The sequence below is a fragment of the Myotis yumanensis genome, unplaced genomic scaffold (genome assembly GCF_028538775.1).
Source record: "Myotis yumanensis isolate MYYU_CA2020_CCGP unplaced genomic scaffold, mMyoYum1.0.hap1 SCAF_3, whole genome shotgun sequence".
Classification (NCBI taxonomy): domain Eukaryota; kingdom Metazoa; phylum Chordata; class Mammalia; order Chiroptera; family Vespertilionidae; genus Myotis; species Myotis yumanensis.
Window position 1 is genome coordinate 186,693,373 of NW_027223754.1, and position 18,617 is coordinate 186,711,989.

Sequence of the window (18,617 nt, forward strand, 5' to 3'; positions counted from 1 at the left end):
CTTTGAGCCAATATTCTACCTTCCCTTATCACTTGGCCACAAGTCCTGCTATGTTTATTTGAAGTTTGGCTCAAGAGATGACTACAGACTTGGCTCTACCACTGATGGAAAGCATAACCTAGAAAAGTCACTTCATGCCTTTGAGCATCAATTTCCTCACTTACAAAATAAGTAATGACCCTAAGTCTCTCCTAAGATTTCAATGATGATCAAAGAAGACAATGCCTCAGAAAAGAAGGTATTTATAAAACTATCTATATATCTATATATGTAAAAAGCCAGCTACCTGAATGACCAGAGATCAGAACACCACTGCCCCTCGCCCAGGCTGGCCTGCCCCCCAGGGAGTGGTTAGGGGTGCCCCTAGGCAATGCGATAGGGTGCGAGTTCCTCGCCCAGGCTGGCCTGCCCCCCAGGGAGTGGTTAGGGGTGCCCCTAGGCAATGCGATAGGGTGCGAGTTTGATGGGGAAAAGTCGAAGAAATAGAGGGGAAGGTCTTAAGGTTCTGCGGGGTTGGGGTGGTCGGTCTAGGGTAGGTGTGGAGTGCACTGGGGAAGGAAGAGGAAGATCCAATTGGAAAACAGCTCAGCACAGTACCTTTCTCATTGCGAACCAGGATGGCGCCAGCTGTCGATGGAATGGGCGGTTGTCTCGTGAGTGCGCTTGGAACCGACAGGTTCGTGGCAGCAGCAGTTCTCCCGAAACTTCACTGATTCCAAATAGGAAACAGCTATCAACGTCAAAGAGCAGAAAAATCCTCTCCAACTAGCGGCCCTGGATGTTGCATCGGGACTGAAGGAAACACCATTTAAGGAGGTTTGCTGTTCCCTTGCAGCGAGGAAGATCAGAATTAAAGGTTTCGTTTGTTACCTTGGTTTGAAGCGGAGGGCAAGAGCAACGAGTACGACTCTACAAGGAGTACAGAGGCACCTCCCAGGAACTGCAGATGAAGCGCACCACAATCAAAGCTTTCAATGAAACCATCAAGGTCTTCAAAGAGCAGGGCCACACTCAAAAGAAGTGCAACAAGGAGTACCTGGAGCGCTTCCGGCGTGAGGGCAATGAAAAGAGATGCAGAGGATCCTCCGGAACTCAGAACGGCTGAAGTCTCACATCGCCAAGATTCACGAGAGCTACACAACAGGCCTTGGACAACCGTGAGATCGATCAGCACATGAACAGCCGGAAACCGGACCTCATGCATCTGCACAAGATCCGAGACCAGTACCTGGTATGGCTCACCCAGAAAGTCGCCCGGCAGGAGAAAATCAACCAGTGGTTGGGAATCAAAAATGAGACTGAAGACCAGTACGCACTGATGGAGGATGAGGATGACCTCCCCCATCTTGAGGAAGGAACCTAGTATGTGGACATCAGATCAACCGAAGGCAGACTGAGGAAATTCTGAACGGCAAGCGGGATGGTACCTTCCTCATCCGTGAGAGCAGCCAGCGGGGCTGCTATGCCTGCTCGGTGGTGGTGGACGGTGATACCCAGCACTGTGTCATCTACTGCCCAGCCACTGGCTTGGGTTTTACAGAGCCCTACAACCTGAACGGGTCTCTGAAGGAGCTGGTGCTGCATTACCAGCACACCTCCCTCCTGCAACACAACGATGCACTAATCATCACACTGGCACATCCCGGGAGAGACCCGGGCCCCGGGCCCCCCTCCTACAGCCCGCTGACTCATACAGAGCAGGACTCCATCTTTCTGTCTGCAGCTCTCCCTTCTTTGTGGATCTTTCTCTGTCTCAATCTCTCTCTTGCTTTCTCTGAGTCTCTATCTTCCTATCACTCTTTCTATCCCCATTTCTGTCCTCTCTGTCTCTCTTAGTCTCTGTACCTCTAAGTCTCTGTTAGAGGAGCATACCTCCTCCACCCCATGTCCCCTGTTCCCACGGGCACTGCCCTCCCCTGGTTCTGGCTGCCCCCACCAGTTCCTACAGTTCCCCCAAGATCCCCCTGCCTGTACCTGCCATGTTTACAAAAGCCCCTGGGGTGCTCAGCCCCAGCCTGGTGCCCTGATTTTTAAGCCAAAGACCTGGGGTCAGGGCAGGAAGGAACTTTCTGGGCCACTTTCAAGAAACTCAACTCTGACATTTGGGGCTGCGGGGGGGGGGGGGGGGGGGCAGCCTAGGTTCTGTCCCACCCCACCTTGCCCCACAGACCCAAATTCCTCTCCAAACCCTGAGGTGAAACCCGCACTGGTTACCCCCACATGGAGCTGCTGCCCATAGCCCTCCTCCCCCAAAAGCAAAATTATTAAAAACTAGAGGCCCGGTGCACAAAAATTTGTGCACTGGTGGGGGGGGTGCCTCAGCCTGGCCTGTGCCCTCTCACAGTCTGGGACCCCTCAGGGGATGACCATCTGCTGGCTGAAGCCTGCTCCTCAGGGGATTGGGCCTAAGCTGGCAATCAGACATTCCTCTGGCAGCCCAGCAGCCCTCAGGGGATGTCCACTTGCCAGCGGGGAGCAGACCTAAGCTGCAGTCAAACATCCTTAGCGCTACTGAGGAGGCAGGAGAGGCTCCCACCACCACTGCTGTACTGGCAGCCATCAGCCTGGCTTGTGGCTGAGCAGAGCTCCTCCCATGTGAGAGCGCCCTGACCACCAGAGGGCAGCTCTTGCATTGAGCATCTGCCCCCTGGTGGTCAGTGTGTGACACAGTGACCAGTCATTCCCAGTCACTCTGCAGTTAGGGTCAGTTTGCATATTACCCTTTTACTATATAGGATAGAAGCCTGGTGCACAGGTGGGGGCCGGCTGGTTTGCCCTGAAGGGTGTCCCGGAGCAGGGTGGGGGTCCGCTTGGGTGCCTGACCAGCCTGGATGAGGGGATGATGGCTGTTTGCAGCTGGTCACACCCCCTTCAGGGTGGGGGTTCCCACTGGGTTGCCTGGCCAGTCTGGGTGAGGGGCTGAGGGCCGTTTTCAGGCTGGCGGGCGACTGAAGCTCCCAACCTCTCCTTTTTTTCTTTTTTCTTTTTATTCTGGGATTTATTTACCTTCTGTGGCTGTCACTGGAGCTGAGAGCCAGCTTTAGCTCTGAGGCTCAGCTCCAGCTCTGAGACCTCAGCTGCTGAAAGCAGGTATCTGGGTTTGTTTGGCTTCTATAATTGAAACACTGTTGCAGCTTCAGCTCTGAGGCCCGGCTGGTTGAAAGCAGGTTTCTGGGGTTTGTTTAACTTCTATAATTGCAACATTGTTTCTTAGAGTGCAGCTCAGAGGCCAACAGCAGCAGGTGGGGAACTTTGGCTTCCTCCATCACTGGAGCAAGCAAGCCTCCTGTTCACTTCAGCTGCCTGGCTGCCGGCCACCATCTTGGTTGGCAGTTAATTTGCATATCGCCCTGATTAGCCAATGGGAAGCATGTTGGAGGTACGGTTAATTACCATGTTTGTCTATTATTAGATAGGATAACTTCAAGAGCTGGGCCCTCTCTGACCCCAGGCTTTCCAGGAACCGAGGCTGCTGAAGGTACTGCTGGACCAGCCCAGATGCACCGCTACCAACAGCATCTCCACTCGATGCAGTTTCTAGGCTTCTCCTTGACCATGTTGGGTTCTGATTTTGTTTCCTTAACTGTAAACCCATTTTCTCCTCTTTTGGGACAAGAACCCCAGTTTTCTATGCTGGAATGGACCCCTCTCCTGCCTGCCCAGCTAGGCTGGCAGGTGGGTTTTGTATGGTACATTGATACTGATGTGGATATAAAACATTGAACTCAAAAATAGAAGAAAAGAAAAATGGGATAGTGACGAATAAGAAACTTTGGAGACAGTGAAGGGCAGTTTGTCCAGACTGTTGAGAGCTAAGAATTGGAGTTTAAATCCTGCTAATAGCCCTAACTGGTTTGGCTCAGTGGATAGAGTGTCAGCCTATGGACTAAAGGGTTCCAGGCTCAATTCCGGTCAAGGGCATGTACCTTGGTTGCTGGCACATCCCCAGTGGGAGGTGTGCAGGAGGCAGTTGATCGATGTTTCTCTCTATCCCTCTCCCTTCCTCTCTGTAAAAAAATGAATAAAAAAGAAAAGAAAAGAAAAGAAATCCTACTAATAGCACCTGACGCCTGAATTCTGAGCACTCTACTTTTAGGTTTTCCAGTTCAAGTTTTTGGAGGCTGCCTATTAAAACATTCCTAGTTGGAAAGTGTTTGTATAGAAGCCCATAAGTGTTAAGTATTTGCTATGTTTATCATGCTTAGCTCTCTGTCAGGAATATGGAATAATGTTAAATGCCTCATGTTCTCAAGAACCTTGACTTTTAAAATAAAAAATAAAGAAAAAATATAAATATTAAAAATTAAAAAAGAAGAAATTTGAATTTTAGGGGCAAAATCAGGCAGCTGGGCAAGCAGTTAGGGGCAATTAGGCAGGCAGGCAGAGTGGTTAAGGACGATCAGGCAGGCGAGCAGTTAGGAGCCAGCAATCCCAGATTGTGAGAGGTATATCTGATTGCTGGTTTAGGCCCTATCTGTGGGATCAGGCCTGAACCAGCAGTCAGATATCCCCTGAAAGGTCCTGAATTGTGAGAGGGTGCAGGCTGGGCTGAGGGACCCCACCCCCATGCACAAATTTCGTGCACTGGGCCTGTAGTAAAGTATGATACAAGACAAAGTACTTTGGCCAAGTGCTCCACAGGAGAACGAATAGGAAGGAAGAATAATTTGGACTCTTAGTAACCCACAGATGATAATTATTTTTAGATTACTAAAATCCACCAATGATTATAGGCAGTTGCATAGCCAAGTAATTTCAGTATGGAATCCTTAAGAATGTGAGTTCTTGGATCAGACAGACCTGAGTCCATGTTTAAGTTCTAGGTTAAAATTCATGTTCTTTCACTTTGTAGCTGTGTGATCTTGGGTAAGTCCCTTAACTCTTCTGAGCCTCAGAGAATGACAGTGCAGACATCAGAGAATTGTTGAGAGAAGCAGTGAGTCAACATGCCTAGGATAACACCTACAGAACATGTACATGCTTGTTACCTTTTCAATCCAGGCTCTCCAATGTCCATTTGTCTGAGCTTAAGTATGTTACTTAACCTTTCCCTCCATCAGTCTCATCTGAAAAACAAAAAATAAGATACTATATCATAGCCAGGGCTGACTTTATAGACATGCAACCTGAGTACTTCCACAGGAACCCATTCACTGAAGGGCTCCAACCATGATTTACTAGTAAATGCTCTGCTGTTCCTAACTTGAAATTCTTACAGAGTAATAATTTTATCTTTGGACTTGTGTTTGTAAGTAAAGTCCAATGTGACGATGGAACATGCATGTAAGAAGAGGAGACATTCCTTGCTACCTGAATTCCTTGCTACTCTGTCAGTGTATAACAGGATGCCCCATCATACATGGGAGTTCAGTGAGATTTAAAGCAAGTTGCATGATAAGCATGTTAGGTCTTTAAGTGAGTAAATGGGAGCACTGACAGCCTGAGAGGCTATGCTTGCCCTTTGAACAAGAACTTCTTTAAAATAAAGAAGGCAATGCAGCCCGGCTGGTGTGGCTCAGTAGTTGAGTGTCGACCTATGAACCAGGAGGTCATGGTTCAATTCCCGGTCAGGGCACATGCCAGGGTTGTGGGCTCGATCCCCAGTAGGGGGCATGCAAGAGGCAGCCAAACAATGATTCTCTCTCAACAATGATGTTTCTATCTCTCTCTGCCTCTCCCTCTCTGAAATCAATAAAATATATTGAAAGCAAACTCATTCAATTTATATATTTTTAAAAAATAAGCCAAGTGCATTCAACCAAACAGAATAAAATCTGTGAAATCATTTGGCAGAGTGTCTGATACTTATTCAAAACTCAGTAAAGGTTGGCTACTATTGTTGAGATTCTTCTTTCTGAAGTTGTATGCTGTTAAAACTGTAGAACAGGTGCATGTAAAAAGTGTTAACAATGCATGCTCTGGAGTTAGACAGCCTATTTCTAGGTTAAAATCCATATTCTTTCACTTTGTAGCTGTGTGATCTTGGGCAAGTCCCTTAACTCTTCTGAGCCTCAGAGAATGACAGTGCAGACATCAGAGAATTGTTGAGAGAAGCAGTGAGTCAACGTGCCTAGAATAACACCTACAGAACATGTACATGCTCGTTACCTTTTCAATTTTTTTGTTTTGTTACTGGAATACAGAAGAGGCAGAAATTAATTCAATTTTGGAGAAAGCAAGGAGGGCTTTACAGAGGAGATAACACTGGTGCTGTCCCCTATGAACTTCGCATTCATACTCGAAGGGTGGAAATGAAACGCCTGCTCAAAAGGGCCTACACCAGCGGTTCTCAACCTGTGGGTCACGACCCCTTTGGCGGTCGAACGACCCTTTCACAGGGGTCGCCTAAGACCATCCTGCATATCAGATAGTTACATTACGATTCATAACAGTAGCAACATTATAGTTATGAAGTAGCAACAAAAATAATTTTATGGTTGGGGTCACAACAGAGGAACTGTATTTAAAGGGCCAGAAGGTTGAGAACCACTGGCCTACACTGTTTACTGACTCTGAGGGCCAGGCCACATTCATCACAGGCTCTCCAAACTTTCAAATAACTTTTGTAAAACTATTTAGGCTAGCATGCTAGTCTCTTTACATGTTGATTTATGCTCTTAGGAAGACCATTATAAGAAAAAATAAAACTCTTTAAAAACACATAGGTGTCAGGAACAATCCAAGATTCCCTCTCTGGAAGACTGTGTCAGAGAACCTCTTAGCAGAACAAAATTGCCCCTGGCGCTCAGGAACAGGCAGGAATCCATCAGCCTTTTCCCGCAGCTCTTGTCTGTTCATTTTCTACAGTTGCCCAGTCTGACAAGACATCCAGAGAAGGGCTGAGGAGTGTTGTCAGCATGACGATGGGAGAGAAGTGATGTACTAGGCTAATAAAAGGACTTACAAAGGTCCCTGAAGTCATAAATCCTTCTCTCGGCTTCTAAAATCTGTTTCCTTTGTAGGATAGTGATGATGGTGCTCTGATAGAGTGCCCTTTCCATCCTCTCCCCTGCACGGCGCGAACCCTGTGCTAAGTGTGTGGAGAGAAGACAAAATGCAATCTACCTTCCTGCCTGAACTGTTCTCCCCTCTCCATGAAGGTCTGGTGCAGCCTTGCTGATGCAGGCGCCTGGGCGCCCTGTCCTCCCATTAATTCTGATGGTTGCCTCCTGCCCACGCACACTTGAACTACCTGATTCGCTCATGTGTCAGTCTAAATCCTGGTACCAACCTTTAGTTCTTGTTAAGTAGGTGGTTTCTTCTTGGTTTCACGTCAGGGTCTTCAGGGGAATCTACCATCAGAAATACTGTGAATCACACACTGGATTTTGACTTACAACATGTATGAACGGTCTCTAAGAATTCCGCAAATAGGTCATCTCTGAGCATGAGCAATGATCACCATGTTGGAGAAGGACATCGGGAAGATGTGACCTCCAGCTGAACGGAGAACTGGCCCGGACAGTAGGAGGCTGCTGACTCCCTCCCCTGTCTTTGGGATGCACCTGCCACCCTCCGTGTTTATATCCAGAGACATTTCAAGGAAGCAATCTTGACAGAGTAGTGTTGTTGATATGGACAGTGTATGTGACTGAACCCAGTTAAGGCCTCTCTATAAACTTTTAAGATTCCAACTCATATTGCAGGCACCCAACACAAGTTCCCTTGCTTATTAAAAACTGCCAATTATGCCCCATGTTGCTCAGTGGTTAAGCCTCGACCCATAACTAGGAGGTCATGGTTGGATTCCCAGTAGGTCACATGCCTGGGTTGCGGGCTCGATCCCCATTGTGGGATGTGCAGGAGACAGTCGATCAATGATTCTCTCTCATCATTGATGTTTCTATCCCTCTCTCCGTCTCCCTTCCTCTCTGAAATCAATAAATATATATATATATATATTTTATTGATTTTTTACAGAGAGGAAGGGAGACGGAGAGAGTTAGAAACATCAATGAGAGAGAAACATTGATCAGCTGCCTCCTGCACACCTCCTACTGGGGATGTGCCCGCAACCAAGGTACATGCCCTTGACGGGAATCAAACCTGGGACCCTTCAGTCCACAGGCCAACGCTCTATCCACTGAGCCAAACCAGTTAGGGCTAAAAATATATTTTTTAAAACGCACAAAACAAACACACACAAAAACTGCCACCTACCCATCAGGAGTGGTCTGCCTCTTTCTTCTGTCTCCCCCTGCCCTCCATTGCTGGGTTAACAGCTTCCCCCAGGGGAACTTCTGAAGTTTCAAAGCAACACACAGACACACTCTGCTGCCACATTTCTATATTTGGGATAATCTGCTTTCCCCCAGTTGTAAAATACAACTGATGTTTACATTAATTCAGGCACAATGCAATTAGAAATATAAATTGATAAGTGCCACTATAAAAATGTACTATCCAAAAGAAAATACTAATATCTTTTTATTATTGGTGTTTTTATTGCCTATCCAGGGGTTGGCAAAAGTAGGTTTACAGTTGTGAATACAGGAAACAGTTTATTCTTGTGCTATTATTTATTGATTATTGTATTATTTCTTAGTATTGCAACTGTAAGCCTACTTTTTCTTCTGTATATTACTTTTCCTTATACAATGTAAATACTTCAAAGTTGCTGGAGATATATAGGAATCTAAGTACCCTTCCCCCAATACGGACATTTAAAACAAAGCCAAGAAAAATCTACCTTTAAAAAATAAATCTAAATTATTTTCCCCTTCAACTATCTATGGCAAGCAGTGCCTTTATGCCAACTCTACTGCCAGTGCCCCAAACGTCTGTGAGTGTGTGGGTCACTGTCTCATATTGCCCTATCAGGAGACAGTCCGAGAGTGACGGACCACGTGGGGCAGAGCCCAGCTGACCCAAATGGAGGGGGAGCAAGATGTGAATCTGCTGCACATGAAAGCATCCTTCCCTGGTCCATGATGAGCAATTTGATGCAGCATTCATTGCTATGGAAGAAATCCAGTCTCGTTACTTTGAAGCTACTTTTCATCCTTTGTTTTCCTTACACAGCTTGAGCCTGCATGTCAGTCACGGGTAAATGACTTCAGGCTGTTTGAACAAATTAATTTTGCTCTCAGAAGGTAAGAATCACTGCCACCGAGTCGTTAGCCACTGCTCATGGGGATGATGGATGAGTGTGCTGGGTGTGTAGTCATTTATCTAGGGGTTGGACGGGATCATGGTTCCCAGGGTCAAGCTGGACCAAGAGGGTGTCTGCCTGAGCTGCTTATATAGCACCTTAGATTACAGCTAAAATTGTGGAGCTAACTGTCATGTCTGAATTATAAAATGAGTTGCAAATGGAAGATTACAGAATGAACTCAAAAACTAGGAGGATCAGAATAGAGTGAGTATATGGAGTAAGAAGAGACTCTGTAAGAAGAGACCCAGGATAAGAAGCCTAAGACTTAAGGCAATAAAATGGTGAGAGGATATTTGAAGCAAATACACTCCCCCCGCCCTTTTTTTTATGGAGCCACAGAAGCCTGAAGATATTCAAAAGAATGTTCCTAAGACTTTGAAGGCAATTCCAGAATAGCAATTCCAAAAATGTTTTTATCAGTGACAAAGTGATATTGAAATGTATAAACATCCCAAGATGCCTACATTGAGGGGGGAAAATCACCCATTTGGGTGCTTGAATTCTGGCATGTTTGTTAAACATCAGACATATTACTTCAGAGTGACTCTTTAAATATGCAATATGTTCGTATATAGGAAAAACCAACCTGGAACACTGTGTGTGTTTTATGCCTGTATTGCTAGAGGTCCTATACTTCTCTTTGTTGTTTTTCACAAAACACAGAGTCTTCTCACTTGAAAATAGTTATGTGTGTATGAGAGGATAGGAGGTTTTTGTGCATTGTTCTTTGAAACTTTTTGTTCCCTGTATTACTGCATTCTCACACATCTTTTTCCGGGGGGCAGAATGACTCTTTTTCTTTATAACAATCAGTTCATAAATCCACAGAGACCCTCCATGGCACCGCTCATGATAACTTTCTAGTTCTGAAAGATTTGGGGAGAAACTATATTAACTTTATATCAGTAGATGAAATGACTCGGCTTTTTCTGAAATCTTTATCAGGCTGACCCCATGAGGAGAGGTACCTTGGTTTGCTAGGCTGCTGTAGGTCTGGTGACTGTGATTCAACTTACAGTCTGAATTTCACCAGTTTCCTCTGAGATTTGGGCTCAGTCACTTCACCTTCTGGAATTTGTTTCTTCTCCCCATGTTCCCCACTCACTACACAAAGATGTTGTGAATATTAACGTCAAAAGGCTTTGAGTACTCTTGAAGAAAGGCACACCTCCAAATACAAGGCATTAAGTAATCTGAAAGGCTTCACTTCATGATTATCATATAAATAATCAAGAGGATTTTGCCAAGAGAGCAGTTACTTTGTACTAAATCCAGCTGAATAATAATTTTTAAAAATCATGCATGAGATAGAAAGTAACGTAAGTCCTAAAGATGTATATACAACGATACTTTAATAGGGGTGAAAATAAAGGTAAATCAATATGCAAACTGTTTGTAGGAGGTACTTGACACTGTTAATGTGCTTGATTTTAAGTTATTGTCCTTTCCTGTTTGATTAAGAACATAGAATTCAGTGCAGGGGACCAAAATCTGACAAAATGCTCAACATCATTAGTCACCAGAGAAAACGCAATTTAAACCACAATTAGATAACTACACACCCAGATGAATGGATAAAAGTGAAAAGATTGATATTGCCAAAGGTTTGGTGAAGATGTTAGGCAGTCAAAAATAAATAAATAAATTGCTTGTGGGAATGCTAACTGGACTTTCTTTTAAAGTTAAACATAACCTACACAATGACCCCCACAATTGCATTTCCACGTATTTACCCAATCAAAATGAAAACCTATATCCACAAAAAGACTTGTACAGGAATGTTCATAGAAATTTATTCATAATAGCTCTAAAGTGGTTATACCCCAAATGTCTATCCACAGGTGAATAGATAAAATGTGGCATGGTCATACAATCCAATGCTATCGTCTATATTTATGAAAAGCAAGCGACCATAATGACCAGAACACCACGGCCCCTCGCCCAGGCTGGCCCCGCCCCTCAGGGAGAGGTTAGGGGCGCCCCTAGGTAACCCAATAGGGTGCGAGTTTGATGGGGAAAGTGGAAGAAATAGAGAGGAAGGACTTAAGGGTCTGCGGGGTTGGGGTGGTCGGCTGGAGGAGGTCTGGAGTGCGCTGGGGAAGGAAGAGGAAGATCCGATTGGAAAACGGCCCGGCACAGTACCTTTCTCATTGCGAACCAGGACGGAGCCAGCCGGGAATGAATGGGCGGTTGTCTCATGAGTGCGCTTGGGACCGACATGTTCATGGCAGCAGCAGTTCTCCCGAAACTTCACTGATTCCAAATAGGAAACAGCTATCAACCTCAAAGAGCAGAAAAATCCTCTCCACCTTGATGTCCTGGACTCCCAACGCGACTGAAGGAAACACCACTTGAGGAGGAGCTAGAAAAACCGGAAGTATGTGACCAGAGGATTGTGGGATTGTGGGGGACACCTGGGCGCCTAGAGGATTGTGGGATTGTGGAGGACGCCTGGGTGCCTAAGACTAGAACGTGAGCCTGTTATTGCGCATGTGCATAGTCAGCCCTATCGTCCTCAGTCTCACAGTATTTGGATGTGACTTCTGGCGGGAAATTGTTTGTTACCTTGGTTTGAAGCGCAGGACAAGAGCCCCCAGTAGGACCAGCTCTACGAGGAGCACACACGCACCTCCCAGGAACTGGAGATGAAGCGCACCGTAATCCAAGCCTTCAATGAAACCATCAAGATCTTCAAAGAGCAGGGCCAGACTCAAGAGAAGGGCAGCAAGGAGTACCTGGAGCGCTTGGTATGAGAGCAATGAAAACGAGATGCAGATGATCCTCGTTGGAGGGGAGGGGAGGAAGTCCCACGAGAGCCGCACGAAGCTGGAACAGGAGCTGCGGACACAGGCCTTGGACAACTGGGAGATCCATAAGTGCATGAACAGCCTGAAGCCGGACCACATGCAGCTGGGCACGATCCGAGACCAGTACCTGGTATGGCTCCCCCAGAAAGGTGCCCGGCAGAAGAAAATCAACTAGTGGTTGGGAATCAAAAATGAAACTGAAGCTCTAGCCGGCTTGGCTCAGTGGATAGAGCGTCAGCCTGCGAACCGATGGGTCCCAGGTTCTATTCCAGCCAAGGGCACATGCCTGGGTTGCGGCTTGTTCCCCAGTCAGGGGTGTGCAAGAGGCAGCCAATCAATGATTCTCTCTCATCATTGATGTTTCTATCTCTCCTTCTCCCTTCCTCTCTGAAATCAATAAAGAAATATATTTTTAAAAAATGAGATTGAAGACCAGTACGCACTGATGGAGGATGAGGATGACCTCCCCCATCTTGAGGAAGGAACCTGGTATGTGGGCAAGATCAACCTCACGCAGGCTGATGAGATGCTGACCGGCAAGCGGGATGGTACCTTCCTCATCCATGAGAGCAGCCAGCGGGGCTGCTATGCCTGCTCGGTGGTGGTGGATGGCGATACCAAGCACTGTGCCATCGACCACACGGCCACTGGCTTGGGTTTTGCAGAGCCCTACAACCTGTATGGGTCTCTGAAGAACCTGCTGCTGCATTACCAGCACACCTCCCTCCTGCAACACAAGGATGCACTTACCATCACACTGGCACATCCCCTGCCAGCCCCAGGCCCTGGGGCGCCCTCCATCTTTCTGTCTGCCTCTCTCCCTTTTTTGTGGATCTTTCTCTGTCTCAATCTCTCTCTTGCTTTCTCTGAGTCTCTCTCTTCCTGTCACTTTCTATCCCCATCTCTGTCCTCTCTCTCTCTCTCTTAGTCTCTGTACCTCTAAGTCTCTGTTAGAGGAGCATACCTCCTCCACCCCATGCCCCCTGTCCCATGGGCACTGCCCTCCCCTGGCTCTGGCTGCCCCCACCAGTTCCTACAGTTCCCCTAAGCTCCCCCTTCCTGGACCTGCCATGTTTACAAAGGCCCCTGGGGGTGCTCAGCCCCAGCCTGGTGCCATGACTTTTAACCCATAGACCTGGGGTCAGGGCAGGAAGAAGGCAGGAAGGAACTTTGCTGGGCCACTTTCAAGAACCTCAGCTGTGATATTTGGGCCCAGACCAGGTGGGTCCTTCCCCACAGACCCAACTTCCTCTCCAAACCCTGAGGTGAAACCCACACTGGTTACCTCCACATGGAGCTGCTGCCCAGAGCCCTCCTCCCCCAAAAGCAAAATTATTAAAAATAACCTCAAGAGCTGGGCCCTATCTGACCCCAGGCTTCCCAGGAACCGAGGCTGCTGCAGGTACTGCTGGACCAGCCCAGATGCACCGCTGCCAACAGCACTTCCACTCCATGCAGTTTCTAGGCTTCTCCTTGATCATGTTGGGTTCTGATTTTGTTTCCTTAACTGTAAACCCAGTTTCTCCTCTTTTGGGACAAGAACCGCGGTTTTCTGTGCTGCCATGGGCCCCCCTCCAGCCTGCCCAGCTAAGCTGGCAGGTGGGGTTTGTATGGTACGTTGATACCGATGTGGATATAAAACATTGAACTCAAAAAAAGAAAAAAGGAAAATGGGATAGTGACGAATAAGAAACTTTGGAGACAGTGAAGGGCAGTTTGTCCAGACTGTTGAGAGCTAAGAATTAGAGTTTAATTGGGATAGAAATCCTGCTAATAGCACCTGATGCCTGAAATCTGAGCACTCTACTTTTAGGTTTTATAGTTTGGAGGCTGCCTATTAAGACATTCCTGGTTGGAGGTTTACAGTCTGGGAGGGAATCGAAGATGGCGGCATAGGTAAACACCGGAGACTGCCGCCGTGGACAACCACTTCAAAAATACAACTAAAAGTCGGAGAGGACATCAACCAGAACCACGGGAAGGCTGGCTGAGGAGAGTCTCTTCAACTAGAAGCAAAAACAACAGCATTCCTACGTTCAGCGGAGGCGCAGTGTGGAAAATTTAAAGGTACGGCGGTGCAGTGGTGAGGGTGCGCGCGCAAAGCGGGCTGGCGGCTGAGGGCGCGATTGTCGTTTTCAATCAGGAGCGAGTCTCAGACTCTGGGCTACAGATCCGGGCGAGTCTCTAGGGACCCAGACTCAAACGGGAGAAGCGGGACTGTCTGGCTACGGCCCCTCCGAGGTTTGCAGCGATTGCTGGGACAGAGAGGCAGAGCCCCTAGGGACGGACTGAGAGCGGCCATAGCTGCTCCCTCCCCCCGCCCTGTTGAGCCCGCCCTGCCCAAACCCTGCGCACAGCCATTTGCCGATCGCCTCAGGCAAGGGCTGGACTAGCGCCTCCCCTGAGGACTGAAGTTTTCCCACAGCTGATTTCCACAGCCAGTCGGCCTGGTGGTCAAATCCCTCTAGTGTTAACTACAACAATTAAGGCTTGGCTAGAACAAGACTGCGCACAGAGACCACAAGGGGGTGCACCAAGAAAGCATAAAAGATGCGGAGACAAAAAAACATGACAGAAATGGAGGATATGGAGCTAAGAATCGCAATTTTGAGGGCTTGCCATAAATTTGTGCAGAGCCTCACGAAAACTAATGAGACCCTCGATGCTACGATAAAGAAATTAGAAAGTAAGCATACACGGACTGAAATAAAGAATATTATACCCAATAGCAGACCAGAGGAGCTCAAGAATCAAACCAAAGATTCGACAAAAAACACCCAATTGGAAAAGCAAAATGAAAAAAGAATCCGAAAGTGTGAAGATAGTGTAAGGAGCCTCTGGGACAGCTTTAAGCGGACTAATATCAGAGTCATTGGAGTGCCAGAAGATGAGAGACAGCAAGATATTGAAAACCTATTTCAAGAAATAATGGCAGAAAACTTCCCCCACCTGGAGAAAGAAATGGACTTACAGGTCCAAGAAGCGCAGAGAACCCCAAACAAAAGGAATCCAAAGAGGACCACACCAAGACACATCATCATTAAAATGCCAAGAGCAAAAGACAAAGAGAAAATCTTAAAAGCAGCAAGAGAAAGAGGCTCAATTACCTACAAGGGAATACCCATACGACTGTCAGCTGATTTCTCAACAGAAACTTTGCAGGCCAGAAGGGAATGGCAAGAAATATTCAAAGTGCTGAATACCAAGAACCTACAACCAAGATTACTTTATCCAGCAAAGCTATCATTCAGAATTGAAGGTCAGATAAAGAGCTTCACAGATAAGGAAAAACTAAAGGAGTTCATCACCGCCAAACCAGTATTATATGAAATGCTGAAAGGTATCCTTTAAGAAGAGGAAGAAGAAGAAAAAGGTAAAGATACAAATTATGAACAACAAATATGCATCTATCAACAAATGAATCTAAGAATCAAGTGAATAAATAACCTGATGTACAGAATGAACTGGTGACTATAATGAATCAGGGACATAGAAAGGGAATGGACTGACTATTCTTGGGGGAAAAGGGGTGTGGGAGATGCGGGAAGTGACTGGACAAAAATCATGCACCTATGGATGAACTCAGTGGGTGGGGAGTGAGGGTGGAGGGTGGGGTGGGAGCTGGAAGGAGGGGAGTTATGGGGGGAAAAAAGAGGAACAAATGTAATAATCTGAACAATAAAGATTTAAAAAAAAAAAAAAAAAGACATTCCTGGTTGGAAAGTGTTTGTATAGAAGCCCATAAGTGTTAAGTATTTGCTGTGTTTACCATGCTTAGCTCTCTGTAAGGAATATGGAATAATGTTAAACACCTCATGTTCTCAAGAAGCTTGACTTTTAAAATAAAAATAAAAATACAGAAGAAATATAATTATTAAAAATAAAAAATAAAAAGAAGCTTGAGTTTTAGGGGCAAAATCAGGCAGCCAGGTGAGCAGTTAGGGGCGATCAGGCAGGTAAGCAGAGCAGTTAGGAGCCAGTGGTCCTGGATTGTGAGAGGGATGTCCAACTGCCATTCAGGCCCGATCTGCGGGATCGGGCCTGAACTGGCAGTCGGACACCCCCAAAAGGTGCCAGATTGCGAGTGGGTGCAGGCTGGGCTGAACGGACCCCCCCCATGCATGAATTTCATGCACCGTGCCTCTAGTTCAGTAATAAAAACAACAAAACTGCTTGGCCAGTGTGGTTCAGTGGTTGAGCATTGGCCTATGAACCAGGAGATCACAGTTCAATTCCCAGTCAGGGCACATGCCTGGGTTTTGGCTTCTGTCCCCAGTAGAGGGCATGCAGGCGGCAGTGGTTCAATGATTCTGTCTCATCATTGATGTTTCTATCTCTCCCTCCCTCTCCCTTCCTTTATGAAATCAATAAAAAATATATTCTTTAAAAAAAGAGAGAGAGAAAGGGGGGGAAAAAGGAGCAAACTCCTCATACAGCGGCAGGATGGATACAGCTCAGTCACTGTTTCATGTGAAGGAAACCAGACAGCAGAATTGTCATATTGGCATTAACTATTCTGCTATTACATCCACAAAGATTGTTGCCCATTTCTAGTCATAATACATATCTATCCACACACACGTGCGTGCGCGCGCACGCATGCACGCGCAATTTGTGGCATGTTGGAAAGTGAAATCACTACATAAGATTAAAGCAATTTTAAATTTTTGAGTGCTTTCTATATGCCATTCACTATGTTAGGTGTTTCATTTGCATGGTAATATTTAATGGATAAGGTGCTATTATTATCCCCATTTTATAGACAAGAAAACCAAGGCTTAGAGAGGATAAGTGCTGCCACTCAGCTAAATATACTAGTAGAACTGGAACTCAAATTCACATCCATCTGAGTCCAAAGCCTGTAGGAAAAACCAATGCCCTCACCTGGTCCTCACTGTTTAGTGCTATCCTTGTTTTTACAGAAATGCAGAACCTAACCTATCAGCCCTTATTAACCTATGTGATTTATCACATGGGGTAGAGAGGAAATGAATCATGGAGGGATTGTTTACTGATACATATCTGCATTTATCAGGTCCTAGTAGTCAAGAAGGGAGAGAAAGCCCTATTCAATCTGGAAACAAAAAACACAGGTCGTTCGCAAGAAAAAGTCCTGATATTGGTGGCATACGAGAATTTACTGTGGTAGTCAAATATGTGAACTGATTCAATCCATGGGCTGCCACTGCTAAGTTTCATTGCTTACTTTAGTTCCTCACTTTCTGCCTCCACTAGAAGCTCAGAGCTAAGTCTACTCATCTTCATTCTCACACCACACAGCTAAGTCAAAGGATCTTTGCTCCCACATTAGATACAAAGATTCAGACTTCAGTTCCTCCAGGAATTAAGGCAAGATGTAATAAGTATTCAAATAGCTTCAACTCCTTTCCTCCTACAATACACATACTTGTGTATACATTCATCCATATGTACACACATATGTAAATAAGTACATACATACATGCATACATAAGGGGGCTTAATATCAGTCATTCTCCCATGTACTTTGATGCTGACCAGTGGGAGTCCCATGTCCATTTGCTAAGTTCCGGGAACTGGTGGCCCAGGACAACCACTGGCATCCCCTATGCCACCTTGGGTGAAGCTCTCTTTGCCCACATGTGTCAAGTCTCAGGAATGGATTGTCACTTTGATTCCCCCTTCCCCATCCTGTTCTTCCTGGTCCCCTTTCCTTGGGGACTAAAGCCTCTCCTCTTAGCCTTACAAAGTGGCTCAAGCCCTGCTGTACCATAGAGATACCCTTGTTAGCTACGTTTTCTGCCTACCTGCCCATGAAACCCTACAAACCAGGTTCCCTACCATGAGTCTATGCATGGTAAGGCACTCTGTTTTTGAGAGCAGTGTGTTCTGGTAATGTTTAAAAGTGGATTCTCCCACCCTGACCGATGTGGCTCAGTTTGTTGAAGTGTTGTCCAATGCACCAAAAGATTAGGGTTGGATTCCTGGTCAGTCAGGGCACATACTAGGTTTTGGGTTCAATCCCAGGTCAGGGCACATATGGGAGGCAACTGATCGATGTCTCTCTCTCTCATATCAGTATTTCTCTCTGCCTCTTCTCTCCCTTCCTCCCTCTCTGAAATCAATTTTAAAAATTTTTTAATAGATTCTCCCAGGAAAATGCCCTAACTTTCATTTATTAACTTCTGTGATATAAATACTTCCACAATAAATAAATCCAAACTACCAACTTGACATCATGTATCATGAAGTTGGGAAAGATGAGCAACTGCAATTATTATATAGTATTTCTGCTGTATACTATACAGATACAACAGAATAAAGAACCTCAAAAGCATCAGTGATGGTAAAATGTCATAAATGCATTGGGAAGTAATAAGTTTTGAGTATTTATTCTGTTTCCAAACTTTCCAAGACATACTTCTTTTATTACCACAACTCTCTTTGGTGAAGGAAACTAACAATTACTGAATATATTCTGCATACTGGCCATTTATGTATCTTATCCCATTTAATTCTCATTATAACTCAGATGTTGTAGGTAATATTATCCCCATTTTTAGATGAAAAAACAAAACTTTTTAAAAAATCAGCAAAGGTAAGATTTAAGGCCAGTTCTGTCTGACTGCCAAGTTCACATTCTTCACACAGACTTCCTCTGAGCTCTCATATGCAGC

The 18,617-nt window shown here is 45.8% G+C and overlaps 2 pseudogenes; both read left to right on the forward strand.

Annotated features, from left to right (window-relative positions):
• The first annotated feature begins 617 nt into the window (after positions 1-617).
• On the forward strand, positions 618-7,444 carry LOC139006482 (phosphatidylinositol 3-kinase regulatory subunit beta pseudogene; annotated as a pseudogene).
• Positions 7,445-7,574: 130 nt separating this feature from the next.
• Positions 7,575-17,127, forward strand: LOC139006483 (phosphatidylinositol 3-kinase regulatory subunit beta-like; annotated as a pseudogene).
• Positions 17,128-18,617: the final 1,490 nt, after the last annotated feature.